General features: G+C 41.1%; 1 protein-coding gene across 2 annotated transcripts in view; it reads left to right on the top strand.

Annotated features, from left to right (window-relative positions):
- SOBP (sine oculis binding protein homolog) overlaps nucleotides 1-14885 on the top strand; it is a 120042-nt gene that overhangs the window by 25235 nt on the left and 79922 nt on the right. The window lies entirely within an intron of this gene.

Below are 14885 nucleotides of genomic sequence, written 5' to 3'. Positions count from 1 at the left end.
GGAAAGATGTAACCTACATAGACATAGCTTTAATCAAGCCCAACCTGGGTCTCATTTAGCATCTAATAGAAGCTCTTTTCTTTTGTTTTCTCTGTCTCACCTAGTCCCTCCGCTTTCCATCTGTATTGTCTGTTGGACTGTCAGCCCTTTACTAACCCTGTTTCTTTCAGTTTCCTTCAGCTCGATGCTTGGGTTTTGTGAGAGTCAGGGAATTTAAATACTAATAAGCAGCAATGTAAGAGTCCCAATTTGGCCTTAGAGTCTCAGGATGCTTGCTGCATATACACAACCAAGAGGAGGAATCATGAAAATAGACTAGAGGAGGGTTACATATGACAGTGTCACTAAGTTCCATGGCGTTGGGATCATGGCTAGTGGGTAAATGCTTTTAGGACCTAAGTCTGGGTCCTGTCACAGTAGCGGATATCTTCCCACTGCTGCTAGTGAGCTCTAGTTTCGTTCTTTTAAAGTGTATAATTACTAATAAATTACCATTGCTTTAAAACTCAGAGGCTATACAAGTTTTGGGTTGGGGTAAGCAATGTTAGAACATCTAGAGTCACGTGAAAACCCCTCCTACTCAATTTAAATTTAACTCTGTCTAAAATTAGAATGCAATCCTAATATTGAATGTCTACAAAAATTGCTGTAATCACTGAAGTACAGTGCCTGAAAATGCCCCCTAGGTTACTTCAGCAGCTGTTTCTGCAGCAGAATGTGCGATGTGTCATTTAAAGAAAAATAACGAAGGAATGCTCTGGCATTTTTAGTTGTTGAAAAAGTAACTGTGTCCTTTTGGTGCTTAATAGTGTGAGTCTTTGGGTAGCCTTTATTGTCTTAGAAATATCTATTATTCATAAAACCCTTTACATTTTGGTTTTGTAAATGATACTGTTTTCCCTCATGCTACGGAACGTTCAAAGGCTGTCAAGTTCAAACTGAATTCAGGTCTCTGAATCTGGTCTTTTACATCTGTGGTAATAACAAATAAGTACATATGGATCCTAGATTTAGGATGCAATGTTATAGCAAATTGCCCTGCTTTATAAATTTGGGTCATATCATCCTGCCAAAAAAAAAAAGGAAAAAAAAGGAAAAAAAATGCCTGAAGAATTAGGTTGCAAAAATCAGTAGAGTGGAATTTTAGTGGCAGTCTTGGAGAATCAAGCTCATAATGTCTACTGAAGCAGACAGGCAAGTTAAAGTCACACGAGTCTTCTGCGAGGAGTGGTGTTTACATTCTTTTTTTCTAGAAAAAGTGTAAAGGAGGGAAATATATGCTCCTTAGATGCTCCCTATTTGAAAACAAGTTCTCACGGATGTATGTGTCTGTGCACATACGCACATTTATGCACATGTAGCTCAATGTGCCTTACAATGTGTAAGCCATTCTGGGGTGACAGGATCCAGATCACCGTCAGCTGATGCTCCTGTGACTTTCAGTCACAAACGTACGTGGGTAAGATGGTTCATAGTAATGGAGGCATTGTCAGTGATCCTAGTTAGGTGGTCCTGTATGTCCAGCAGTGATGAGGACCAGATAATTTGGGAAACCTTGGGGAGGCAGATGAAAGAACAACCAGTTCATGGTGGATTCTCCATCTACAGCTTAGATCCTGAAATAGAAGGTTTAGATCCCTTACTAAATTAAAATAAATGCCTGTTAACATAATGCATAGGTGTACTTCAACCTTCTACTAACCCACGAGTAGTAGGACTCAGTAATAGTTTATGGTCATGAATTCAATCAGTTGGGCAATATATGCAAAAGTTCCCTTTTACCTGACTTACAATTTATTACCCATGTGCTTTGTTGGAGGCCTCCATGTCCATGTATTATGAGAAAGGATGAATGAGAGCATCTCATTGCCTCCTGCCTCATTTCCTACACCTCCGTTAAATTCTTCTGGATGCTAAAAGATGCTGAATATTTCCATCCAGAAAGCTCTCTGTATTCATTATATTGCATATATCTAAATAACAACAGATTTTCCGAATCTTTTCATATCCCATCATATCCCAGTGAAGTGTCCTATTCTTCACTAAAGAGGTTGCAAATTAACAAAATGTCATATGGGAGGACTTGGCAAAACATGAGAAGATAACATATAATTGATAATGTGTTGGTTGCTACATTGGCTCTGCTTCAAAGCTAAGCGAGTGAGTCAGATTTTCTTCCTCTTTGCACCTGTGGAATCTGGAATTGCACAGGATCCGACCCAGCAGGGGAATTCTGGAGCTGCCCCTTGCATGTGCATTTGTGGCATTAGATGATCCGAGGACAGAATATTTAGAAAATTTCACTATTAAATTAAGACAGGTACAGTAGAATTCAGCAGACCCTCATGCTTCTTATGTTGCACTTCACCTGTTAGTAATAGAGTGGAGTCTTGAGGAGTAGGATCAAAGGAAAAGGCTGCAATAGTTTCAGATTTAACCACTGACCTTTAATCTGTTATTGCTAGTCCGACAGCATACCTGTCTTCTCCATGAGTCTAATGCTTATTTATGTATTTGAGAAGTTATGCCACTCTACACTTTCTCGTTTTTCAAACAGAGACGTAAAATAGTCACGTTTCACCTGCCTTATGTATGTTTTTTTATGTATCTCAGCAACAATATAGTGTCGTATTACTTTAAATATGTACAGCTGCTGCATTTCTGGGAGCTGATTTTGTGGTCACTTCATTTCAGGCTTGAATTTCCTAATGGATCGTGTTAAGCAGTCTTCCCTCCCTCCCCTAGATAAGAAGTGCTGTAATAAGCACTTGCTTAAAACGATAGGACTGTTTAAACAGTAAAGAATAAGTCATTGCTAATGTCTCTAAGTAATGCTGCAAATTATCCATCCCTGAATGCCAATTGCTGTGTTCAGAATTAGGATTTTTGTCGTCATCCTAATAACAAAATGCTCTCCCATACACAGGGCAGATGCGTGCTGAAGCGACGCATGCCCACAAGTTCCCAGCTGGGAAAAAGCTTGACATGAGACCACCGGAGAGCGAAGAAAGTGCTCCAAAAAGCCCCAGGTTAGGCGGGCACTGACTGCTCTCAACCTCTAACTCCTTCCCAGCCCTCTCCTGCAATAGGTTTACCAAGACCTTGCTGGCCTCGGGAGTGTTTGATCCCAAGGATTTTAGTTGGAGGTGTACATCGGTCCTTCCTGCCTTTTATCCCAGGGGAGCTGTGTCCGTTTGTGCTCCAGAAGCTGTGCCCCTGCACCCCCTGCATCCATACATAGCCAAGGGTCATCAGGGACCTTCATGTCTGGGAAGGGGAAGTTTTAAGGAAAAAGACTTGCACGATTGTAAGTTGCTTTTCTCCTAAGGAACGCAAATTTTGCCCCAGGTATCCTGCAGTCACGACCATTTAAAGTTCTCTGTCTTAGCAACCATGCCTTGCAAGAATAGAAATACATAGATTTTGAAATTACCATGAGTCTCCCCAAAGAGTGTAATTTTATCTAAATTACTAGAAGTAAATGAAGGAAAAATGTGGGGTTTTACCCCTTTAGGCAAAGAGCGAAATGTTTAGACTATATCCAATTTAGAAAAAACCTAAAAATACACCACCCCACCCCCCAAACAAAAATAACCCAACTCTGTATTCCTGATCCTGTTTGGTCTAGAATGCATAGTCAAATACACATAATGAACTAGTGTATAATGATAACCTGTTGCGCATAATAATACCAATTAAAAGGAAGTGTAGCAGGAAAAGGGAGCATTTTGTACTAATGCTTGCAACTGAAGATTTAAGATTTGGACTTGTTCTGATGCTCCCTTCCTTAGAGATTTAATTTTACAGGCCAGCTAGTATGAAGTTAAGTACCAAAGAGGCACATAAGGGCAAAAAGCACTAGACCACCAAATTTCAGAATATTAAATTTAAAGGGAACGATTGGATTCATAATTGGATCCAGTGAGTTTGAAGCCTGAAAAGATTAAGTTTGAAATTAAGTTTATTGACTCAGTGGGTCAGAAACCAAATTTATTATGACCAAATAGCCAAACCTAGAATGAGGACTGAATTCATAGGGGTTGTAAGCTCTGTTCACATATATATTAAAGGATAATTTACTTGATTTGACTAAGACATGGGAGACGAAGTGACTGCAAGGTCGTCAGGCAGCATTTTATACTTGACCTTGTTCCTGTTTCACACTGCCTCCCAGTCAGGAAAAAAGATGATAGATGTTTTTGTTTACAGTGCAGTCAAATTTCATTTATACTAATAAACAAAAAGGCATCAATCAAAAAGTAAGAGTAAACTGCTGTTTAGCACCACGAAGAAGTAAACGATGATGGCTTTTCTCCCCGTACGGGACAGTGATGGGCAGCACTGTGTGCGAGTTGGTAGCGCAGATGGGCAACGTGTTTTATGCCCTTTTGTCTCATCTGTGTAGCAAGAATGAATGTGAACAATCAAATGGGGCTGTAAGAAGTAGTCCGTGTTTATTTAGTTCTGAGTTCTACTGCATCAGAGAATTCCTTACATTTTCAAATTATATTTAAAGACAATAAGGTGCACACAACATCTATACTCCTTAGTACACTGTAGTCCTCCTGCCTGAATATTTTTTTCGTTGATTAACGTGTATCGCTCTGTGATTAATATGGACATGTATATACAAACACATACTAAAAACTGGGAGTAAACACAAGCTATCATTCCCCCAAATTGTTACCAAGGGTTGTCAGAGAAAGTTCTCTTGATTTCAAGCTTAATTGTGCAGCCTAACAGCGCATATGAAACATTTAACAATCTCCCTGTTAAGTCAACGAGTAACAGCAAAAAAGCCACGTTACTTTCTTCTCTTTCTTATGCACCTGCAAAATTTATTTTGTAAAACGATCATCATTCATGGAAATTTGGAAAATTGCTTAAAGCAACTTGATGCAAATAATGCCCCTAAGGAAAAAAATAAAAAAGCTTAGCTGTTACATTTTCCTTTAGAGTCCCTTTCCATAATAAGTTTTGAAACACAAGGGGGTCTGAATAGAAAACCTATTTCTCCTAGAGATTTAGCTTGCGTTAGTTAGGTGTTCAGAAAGGTAGAAAGGTCAGTGTAGAGCAGGTGTCCTCCCTGGTTTGCGTGAAATCGCCTGTATTTGCTTCGGCAGAGCTGTAGAGAAGTAGGATTTAATAAACGGTTCACAAAGTTTCTTCTTCTGCTGTGGGTTTGCGCAGAATGTGCGCAAGTGTATTTATGTGTGCTTGTGTGTGTATGTGCACACCTGCACGTGTGCGTACGCGTATTTGCCACAGAAGCCGATTAATGAGGTTTCTTGCGAATGCTTGAAGGTAGAAGGGGAAAAGACGGCAAGCATCTCCATAGCTATGATTGCTATGTTGAGATATAAATGAGCGCTGATGAGTGAATGCAGATGAGACGCTGAGTCTGCAGAGGAAATAGTTCAAGCGTGGCGCACAACTGCGAACTTCTTGAGGAACTATCTGGAGAAGGAGGGGGAAGGAAAATATCCTCCCTCAGAGGATGTTTTTAAAGTTTGTGGAGGGTAGAAGGCCGCAGACAGCGACCAAGAATCTGGAACAGATACTGAGATATAAAGCAAATCCTGAGTTGTGAGAGAGGTCGGTGGCATCAGTCGGAAAGGAGAAGAGTCGGCATCATTGTCTAGCTGTCATCAGCTGGCCTTTTCACTTACTGGATACTAAACCCGGAAATCTCATAAAACTCCTTCCCAAAACCAGAGCTAGGATGTTTCATGATTAGAAGAGGCAAATGAAATTCCAAATTAACCTACTGAGACCATCAGGCAGAATATCTCATTGCTCACCCGCACCAAAGTAAAATGTATTAACATTGCAAACAATGAAATGCATCAGCACCTGACTGATGCCACCAATGACTTAATGAAGGGATCTGGCAAACCCAGGGTGCTTGTCAGTTTGCAAACTCAATGGACATTTTACTGTCCATCTGCTGCCATTTAATACTATAAATTTGAATCAAATTCCCATTGTCTGAATTGCTAGCAGGTATCCAATCCAATTAAAAGGCGTGTTCACTTTTAATTTTAACCACCATGTCACATTACATCAGTCGTGTTGCATTCTGGCTGCTTTGTTTATATCAAGATGAATACGCTAATTACAGCTTGAGAATCTGCTGCCTCTTGGACAGTGGGCATTTGATTCAAATGAAGCGACCAGTTTATGCGAGGTGTCCTCTCATCAGTTCTGGATGCTTCAGTGATTGCATCTCTCCTTCTTGCCAAAAGTAGGTTTTGTTTACGTACAGATGTTACAACAAAACGCCACTAATTGCATTAGGACTTGACTAGAAATGCTTTTAAGGTTTTCACGCACTAGGTTATACGCAGTTTAGACCAATGATTTGGATGTAAGTAGATGTTATGACACCTTGATATTGGAGACGTGAAAGAAGTTGCTGCCTGCCAGAGTGACTGAGGAAGAAAGATGGCTGGTAGCTATTTTTGTGGAGGTTGCTAAGGTGCTTTGCTGAAGTCTTAAATCACTTAGGATGAATTTTTGAAGGGGAGGGGGAGACACTAGGGGAAAAGCAGACGTTTTGCACCATTAATAAGTTTGGCAAGATAGACTTCATGATCTGTATCCAGGACATGTTTACATCACCAAGGGATTTTTGATTAAAGAGTTTAGATGCATAACAATGACGCATTCAGAAAACGAGCAGATGTAATACACATGGGTGCTTACTTTACCTCTGAACCCCTTTGGCTCCAACCTATGTGAGCTGCACGATCGCTCAAAAAAATATTGCTCTCGCTACGTTCCATGTCTCGGTTCAGGTTACGTTAGATTAGCCCACATTGCCTTGGCCTCTTACGAAATTAGGTACCTTCCTGCTTTGTTTCCATGCGATCAACACAAAATGAGCATCGAGAACAGTCTTTATGCTGAGGAAAACTTCGGGTAGGTCTCCAAAGTGAATCTAATTTGCACAGATTATATTTGGTGCCACTTTTCGCTTTCCTAACGAACACATCAATCATTAATACTAATATGAGCTGGGCAAATAATGAAATGCATATTAAATAATATGTTTGTTCAAAAATATCATGACATTTGAATAAATTATTGCCTTAATGCATCTGTTCACTTATCAGTCAGCTCATTAACTTAGGGAAATATTGAAAAAGGAGCTTGAGTATTTTTTTCACCCTATATATTTTTATTTAAAAACCAAAATTAAGCAAATATGGCTTTCAAAAATATGTTTGGGTTAGGAACAGTGTTGTGAACGACACCCTTCGTACACACTCCTGAAAGGACGTATGGAATATTACAATTAACTGCGTAGTTTAATGGGATGAAACTCTGCCCAGGCAGGGGACCGTGGTGGGCAGCAGGAGAAAAACTGAGGGGCCCAGCTGAAGGTGGAAGGTCATTTCTAGTCCTGAATTTTCTTGGGAGCACAAGTTGCTGTCACACTTCGCTAGTGGCGAAGGAATTTGTGCAGGTGAGGCAGCAGGTCAATGGAGTTGCAGCATTTCTTGTCAGCTGACGGTCTGTATTTAATTACTCTCTTACTCTTCCGAAGCGGTGACTTCCCTCTCCATCATGCCTAGTAATCTTGGGACAAATTCAAGGATGAAACTCAGTCAGACCAAGGGAGTAAATCACATCGTATATCTTTTGGCCCTTTCTAGGTAGGAAAGTTTCATCCCTTTTAGGTTTGTTTGCAAACATTTGCTGGTTTATGGGAAGATCGAAGAAACCCTTACACACAGTAACCTTGAATCTGGCCTTGTGAGTCTAAATGAGGCTACGAGAGGCCAAATGGATATAATTTATAAGCTGACGGATGAACAGGAAAAATCTACTATGGGGAATTGTTAGTTAAAGTCAGCTTCTCGCTGTATATCAAGCTGTGCTCGATGTGCAAGTGTTAAACTTGCTGGAAGAACGAGGTGGGTTTTATAGGGCAAAAAAAGTCCAAAAATGTCAAATATCTTTCCTGTAGAAAATTGTTTCTGCAATAATAAAAGAGTGTTTGCTGGCCAGCTAAGTTCAGTGGAGGGCTGCTGTCAAAAACCCCAAGCATTTACAACTCACCCATTTGAATTTAAATTGGCCTGGAAGTAAACATATGTTGCAAGTTGTCAGCCTGGATGCAATTTTGTATCTAAAGTAAATGTACTCATCTGTTTAATAATTTTTAGAAACGGTCATAAAGCGTGCGATGAGAGGGTTGTGTGTGTGTGTGGCTTCAGATGGTTTTGGTTTATTTAATCTCCTGCCTCCGTTGCACAGAGGGGCTGGTGGAGATGCTCAGGCAGGAGACGTGGCCCCATGGCGGTCCATTTACTTTAAAACCAAAGCAGAGCATCTCTCTGGCCCTTATCTGGGCTTTGCGAGGAGAAGGATCTTCAGTGGGGTATGGTAGCCCAGCACAGCTTCACCCAGGAGCGTGTGAGACCATCAAGGACTCAGCTTCCCCGTCAGCGCTGGCCAGATACAGTCATTTTCCCTGTATCGCATACAGGGATACAGTGGTGCCATGTCCCATACATCTGTGGCCCTTCCCTCCCCTGAAATTTGGACTGTCAAATCCAAGGGGAGACCTGTTGAGTTAGAAATCAAACAACAACCCCGTCTCAATTAGTCTTATTTTTAATCTAGCCCACAGGCTTTCGCAGTTGCAGTGCACAGTGCTACTACATCAGGTGGAAGAGAGCTCCTAGAACTACCTATAATCTTAAAAGCTTAATCTAGAGATTTACAGAATCACAGAATGGTTTGAGTTGGAAGGGACCTTAAAGATCATCCAGTTCCAACCCCCCTGCCCTGGGCAGGGACACCTCCCACTAGACCAGGTTGCTCAAAGCCCCATCCAGCCTGGCCTTGAACACTTCCAGGGATGGCGCATCCACAGCTTCCCTGGGCAACCCTTTGAGTGTGGCCATTTAGCCAGTTCCTTGTCCACCAAGTGGTCCATTTAGACAGAACACTGCCATTTAGATATTTATGAGGAGGTAGGTTTGAATAATTTCATGCTGTAGAAGTAATAATGGTCAACTTTGGCTGTTGTTGAAGGGTCCAGTCTCATGCCTCCATTTGCAGGAGCAATTAATTTATCAATACCGATGCCTTGATAAGTCAGCTCCCCACTGAGTTTTGTCAGGTGGCTGTGCTCCTAACTTCCATATTGGAAGATAGTAACTTTTATCCTAAAGAAAGGAAGGACCAGGAGCTCTGAAAGACAAGGCTCTAAAATACCAAGGAAAAGGGTTAACCAAGATAAAGTTGTTTGTTTTTTTTTTTTAAAAAAAAAAAAGGGAAAGAAAGAAGCATTGAATCACTCTGGAGGCTATTTAAGAACACCATATTAGATGCACAGATGGTTCGTATACCTCTGAGCAAGGAAAAAGTAGAAAGGGGAGAGTAAATCTGGCATAGTTTAGTGAAGAAGTGCATAAGCTTAAAGGGACACTGTCAACTTAAAAATCACACTTTTATTGGAAAACTTGTTACCTACTACTGTTACAAACAACACCTATGATTACTGTAACCGAAAAATGAGACAAAAAACCTCGCTCTGTTTTTTGTTGTGCTTCCTTTGGGCCTGATCCAAATTCCATTGGCGTCAGTGGGTGATGTCCCGTTGCTCGTGATGAGCTCCGGGATCAAGCCCCGTGCGTATTTGCCTGTACATTGTGTACGGGCAGTTTCACTATTTTGCATGTGGTCTGCTTTCTTATTGTTTCTGTGGTTTTTCGCACAGCAAGAGAGGAAAAAAAACCCATTTTTTTCCAAATTGGAAGTGTGGTTGTTAAACTATGGAAATGCCAACGGGGTCCCAGGCACACTTGTGACAGAAATACCAACTGTTAGGCGTTTTTAAGACAAAACTCATTCTTCAAAAAATTTGAGAATGTGATCAAATCAGTTATAACCAAAGGTCTCTGAGAGAAAGTGCAGGAATAAAAAGACAAGGAAATTATCTGAAAGGCATGTGTACAAGGCAGTGTAGAAGGTATAGGAAAAACCACCTGTAAGTACCCCACTCCCACAGGCCAGCCAGCCGTGGCTCTGGCCCCTTCTGAGAAAGCAGAACAGCAGAAAAATTAAATTAAATTTTCTGCGTCCATCCTCACTGCAGAGGATGATGAGGAAATTTCTGTTCCAAGGACACTTTTCACAGGAAATCAGAGTGTGGCCTTATAGCAAAAATTGAAGTCTCTTAGGAGGAAGTTACGGAGCAACTTCAGCAGCTCGAGAGCAGTAAATCACCAGGAGCAGATGGTACTCAGCCGAGTGTTCCTAAGGAAATAAAAGTGTGAAGCAGCAGAGATATTGACAAGGATCTGCAATGTATCATTAAAACCAGCAACTGTTCCTGAAAATTTGGAAGTCATTTGTATGGTGCTTAAAAAAAAAAAAAAAAGAGAGAGATAAGAAGGTTTCTTTCTTCTTGAGCATAGGAAACGAAACTGAGAGTTCCTGAATAATTTTTGTTTAATTTGCTTAATGGCAGAATAAAGCAACTTTCAGTTACGCATGACCTGTCAGGTCGTAACATTGAAAAGAAGAGTTGGGATATAATTTTTATACATAACATCTTTTAGAAAAAGATATTTAGGTGAACATAGTTTATTTGGACTCAGGATCACGTTTTCTGGATAAGGTTGTTTATTTTCGATGCGTTATTTCATGTCTATGGGTAGTTTAATGCCCTCCATGGAAAAAATGAACGCATTTTGGCACAGCTGCATACCTCGGTCCACGTTTTTGTAGCAAGTAAGTTGGCCATTTAAATAAAAAGCTGATGGCATTCCAAAGGACCTGAGTTCAGTGCCAGCCAAAAATTACTTTATAATGGTGAGGAATGTTGTTATTTGTGCTACAAAAGTTTTTAATTCAATTTGCTACAGAAAAATTAATCTTTTTTAGAAAAAAATCTGAGTTTTTCAACAAAAAGCAGATACTTCAAAGCACAAACACACTCAACTAAATCCCCATTTTCTGCAGTTATACCATATGGGCAAAGAGTAACAGAAGAGTACAGAGGTTTTGCCAAGCAAACACAGCCAGTATGTACACACACGCACGGAAATCATCTGAGGGAGGGAAATTAGAAGTTCTAATGGATTTGGAATTTAGTAAAGCACTTGAAATAGCATCTCATGAAATCTTACCCTCAGATTAATTCAAATTACTTTGGATATGAACACTGTCAAGTGGCCTGAAAATGAGCTCAAGGAATAAAGTAAAGGGTGGTGATAAAGAGCAGCATATCAGGTTGTGGATAGAGAAGTGCCGGAGGGACTTTCATGAGCTTGGTCTTGTTTCATATTGCGTTAATGGTCTCCAGGAGAGAACCGAGAGCAACTTCTCAAACTCTGCAGATGATGCTAAACTAAGGGGAAGTTGCAGATACCAGACAGGACAGAAAATAATTCTCTGGAGGAATTAGAAGTAATGGAAAAAAACAACTAAATTACTTGTACTTTGACAAAAGTGAGTTAATGTGTTGAGGGGGAAAAAAAAACCCAAACCTGAAAAAAATATCTTAGTGGAATGAGGATAGGTAAGGGCAACGAGTTGGACTGTGCAGATGTAATGGTAGTTAAACGACCATAGCTAGGGTCTGGAGCCTGGGGGTGTTGAGGATAGCTGAGTAGCTGCTGAAGCATGGGTACAACAAAGAGTGGCAGGATTTGGAGGGAGTTTGGGCGGGCAGGGTTAAGGGATGAGCAGAGCCAAAGATAATTTAGGGAATACAAAGGTGATAAGCCTGTGGAGAAGGAGGAGAAAGCTGGAAAGAAGTTAATCTTTTGCAGTTTTGATGTATAACACTTCAGTGTGTTAGCACTTGGAACCGTGGCCTGAAATCAGCCACTTTTCTGGGGACGGACTAAGCTGGGACGAGCAAACACTAGTAAATACAGAAGCTGGCACTGGCAGAGGGAATACATACACCGTCTTCTGTGTATTTTCCATCTCTGACTTCTGCAGAAATGAAAGGATAGCCTGCTCGGATTCAGCAGGCGGTATTACACTGCCCATTTTTAGGCTGAGCTATCACAAATCGTGGTTAAAAGCCTGAGCCACAAGCCGCTGAAGTAAAGAGGAGTGCTCTGTCCCCAGTAGCAATTGAACTGGGCCTTAAATTCAATAGTATAGTTGCATAGGTTTGATAAAACTGATGATTATTAGCAAAACGTATAGCTAAGCCAAGTAAAAGAGCAACGGAAACCAAACCTCATTCATCAGAGAGATTGCCTGCCAGCGTAAGCCCCAGATGCATCCTATGACTGCGTAGATTATAAGATATTTTTCACTCCTTCCTTCAGGTATTGGCTATTGTCAGCTGCAATTTACCAGGCGAGATGAACAAATAGGCTGATCACTATGGCGAGACCCATCTTCCTAATCAGAGTGCTTGCACTGATGCCATAGCAAGCGTGAAGGGCTCCGTGACATAATCCAAATCCAAATTGACGTGTCCCATTTGGTCGGCCAAATTCATAACTGGTGTAAGCAGGCGTAGCTTTATTAAAATCAGTGGGGCTGTTTGCATCAGCTGAGGCTTCGGCCCTGTGTGGGAATTGAAATAGCTCCATTTAGTTCTCTACTGGGTTTGGAGAAGCAATAGGTTTGCTATAGTGTCACTGGAAAGTTTTTTTATTACTATCATTAAAATGAAAATGTTTTGTCTCACTTTCAATCATCCTCAAATCTCTCAGAAAATTTTTCAACATTCATAAAGCAGTTATCAGTGTCACTACACTGCTCTTTTGAAGAATTTTGAAAATGTCAGTATTTTCTAGTATTTACTGTTGATGCAAATATAGAAAGCGTGGAAAACTTTTTATAACAAGGCTAAAGCAATATGTGAGATTGAACACAATCTCACATAGTGAGGGCTATTTTTAAAGAAGTGTCATGTAGAATTCTAAATCATTGTATCTGGCCTTTTCAGCGTTGTGTAGCACCTTTGCTGTGCCTAACACAACTAGAGATATTAGAGCACGTTGCATAGTTTGTAAGATGTTTCCTAAAATTGGTTTCCTAAAGACAGCTAATCACAGATGTGGTTATTTTGAGCTTTTTGTTTCTTTACCTTTGAACTTAGGTTTTAATAACTCAATATAAATTGCAGAACAGAATATGCAATGAGGTACTGACCACCGGTTTCAAAGCAAAGGAGGCATTTTGGTCCTGCGGATATCAGGGCCAACATTGCCACTCATGCCAGTAGGATGAAAACTGAATCCCAAGCTAAAGCCAGTGGTGTCATTTTAACAGGAAAAATGAGAAATTAGGTATTTGTCTGCGTACTTCGTGATCTACAACTAACACTTTTTGCTGATAAAGCTGTATAAGGTATATTAAATTTAACCTAACTCATGTTAAATAAAATAAAGCCCAGGTCTGCCACACTTCCTCAGTCTGGATAGCCCTTCATTCTCCAGTAGCCCAGGGCAGGGAGGTGATGCACATTTTTCCTCCTCCACCATTCTGCCTTATCCTTTCCCTTGCTTTATTAAGTGGAACCTTTCTCGCCTTTGCAATACAGCTGCCAAACTTTTAACCTCTTTCTGGCTGTGTCTTTCTACATTTCCTAACCTGTTTCTGCATTTTCACTGGCCAGGTTACGATAAGGTATGGCATGTGCTGTTCCGTGTTGTGTTCTGTGTTTGCAGCATGTCTTGTGTTGTCTTATGGATGTTTTCTTAGGTGGGTTTTTTTTTTTTTGGTGAAAGGTACTGAGGAGATTCTCAGTTATTTTTCCTCTGTGCCCTTAACGGGGTTTAACTTACCACCCCATTAAACAGTCATTTCTTATGTGCAATTGTAATTGCTGGAATGTAGGTTGCTATTATTAATCATCTTTCCATTCGTACCGTTACATTAATCATGTGAGGAGACGCGGGTGTAAGTTTGGATCCAGCAGGATGACAACTTCTTATTCGCGGTGATCCAAAATTCAACCCGTGAAGCAAAGAATGACTTTTACAAGTCGTTTTCGTGTTTGCCAATTTTGAAGGCGGCGCTGTGCCATTTTGCAGTGCTCCATGCTAATTGTGACCCGTGTGGATTTAGGGATTTCATGAATAATACAAGAGAGGCAGGAGCAGTTGGAAGAAACCAGTTTCGCGCGTTGTTTGTGTCAGGGCTCGGTAATGGATTTACCCTCAAACGCAGCCACCGCTAAGAAGCCATTCTGGTTTGCAGGGCCTCACACTGCGCAGGCAGGAGTCATTTCGGTTTTGCAGGCAGGACTCTCTGGCTGCTCTCCCTTTGTTTCCAAATAGCGCGTGGCTCCGCCACGTACGTGTGCCTTCAGATATTCCTGCAGGAAATCTACTTTCACGCCCAGGAGGGAGAAAGTCTAGCACGTTTTCTGCAAATCGGCGTATTCCTTTGGGAAGCGTGCTTGCGGAGGAGCAAAGAGGACAGTGCAGCTGTAAACATTCTGCTCGGAGATAATCAGCGCCCCAGCGGGAGCACCTTCCCCGCACAGCTGTACAATTCCCTTTGCTCTCTAGAAGGCACTGCACCCTACGTGCAGTTTCCAAGCTACATTTAACACAATTGCCCATCAGCACTTAGGAAGCAGTTACCACAGAAACCCAGCAGAGACCAATTAGTCACATGATTAAATTAATTAAAATAACCCAGGGTATCTGCCATCTTGCTTCTCTCTGCTACGCATAGCGCATGACCCAGGCGGAGCTGTAATTGGGTAGCATTATTGTGCCTTTTAATCCTAGAATCATCTTCATACTGTACTGGAGGTGGTCTCTGATTTTCCCTTTTCCACCGGTCTGCGTAAATCCCTTCCCAGAGATCCGCGTTATTCCCTTGCCGCAGAGACGCATTATTCCTTTTCTGGAGATCTGTGTTATTGCACAAAAAAACATTCTCCA

Source organism: Larus michahellis, chromosome 3, assembly GCF_964199755.1.
Source record: "Larus michahellis chromosome 3, bLarMic1.1, whole genome shotgun sequence".
In the NCBI taxonomy this organism is placed as follows: domain Eukaryota; kingdom Metazoa; phylum Chordata; class Aves; order Charadriiformes; family Laridae; genus Larus; species Larus michahellis.
Note: the sequence above shows the minus strand (reverse complement) of the source record. Positions and strands in the feature narration are given on the sequence as shown.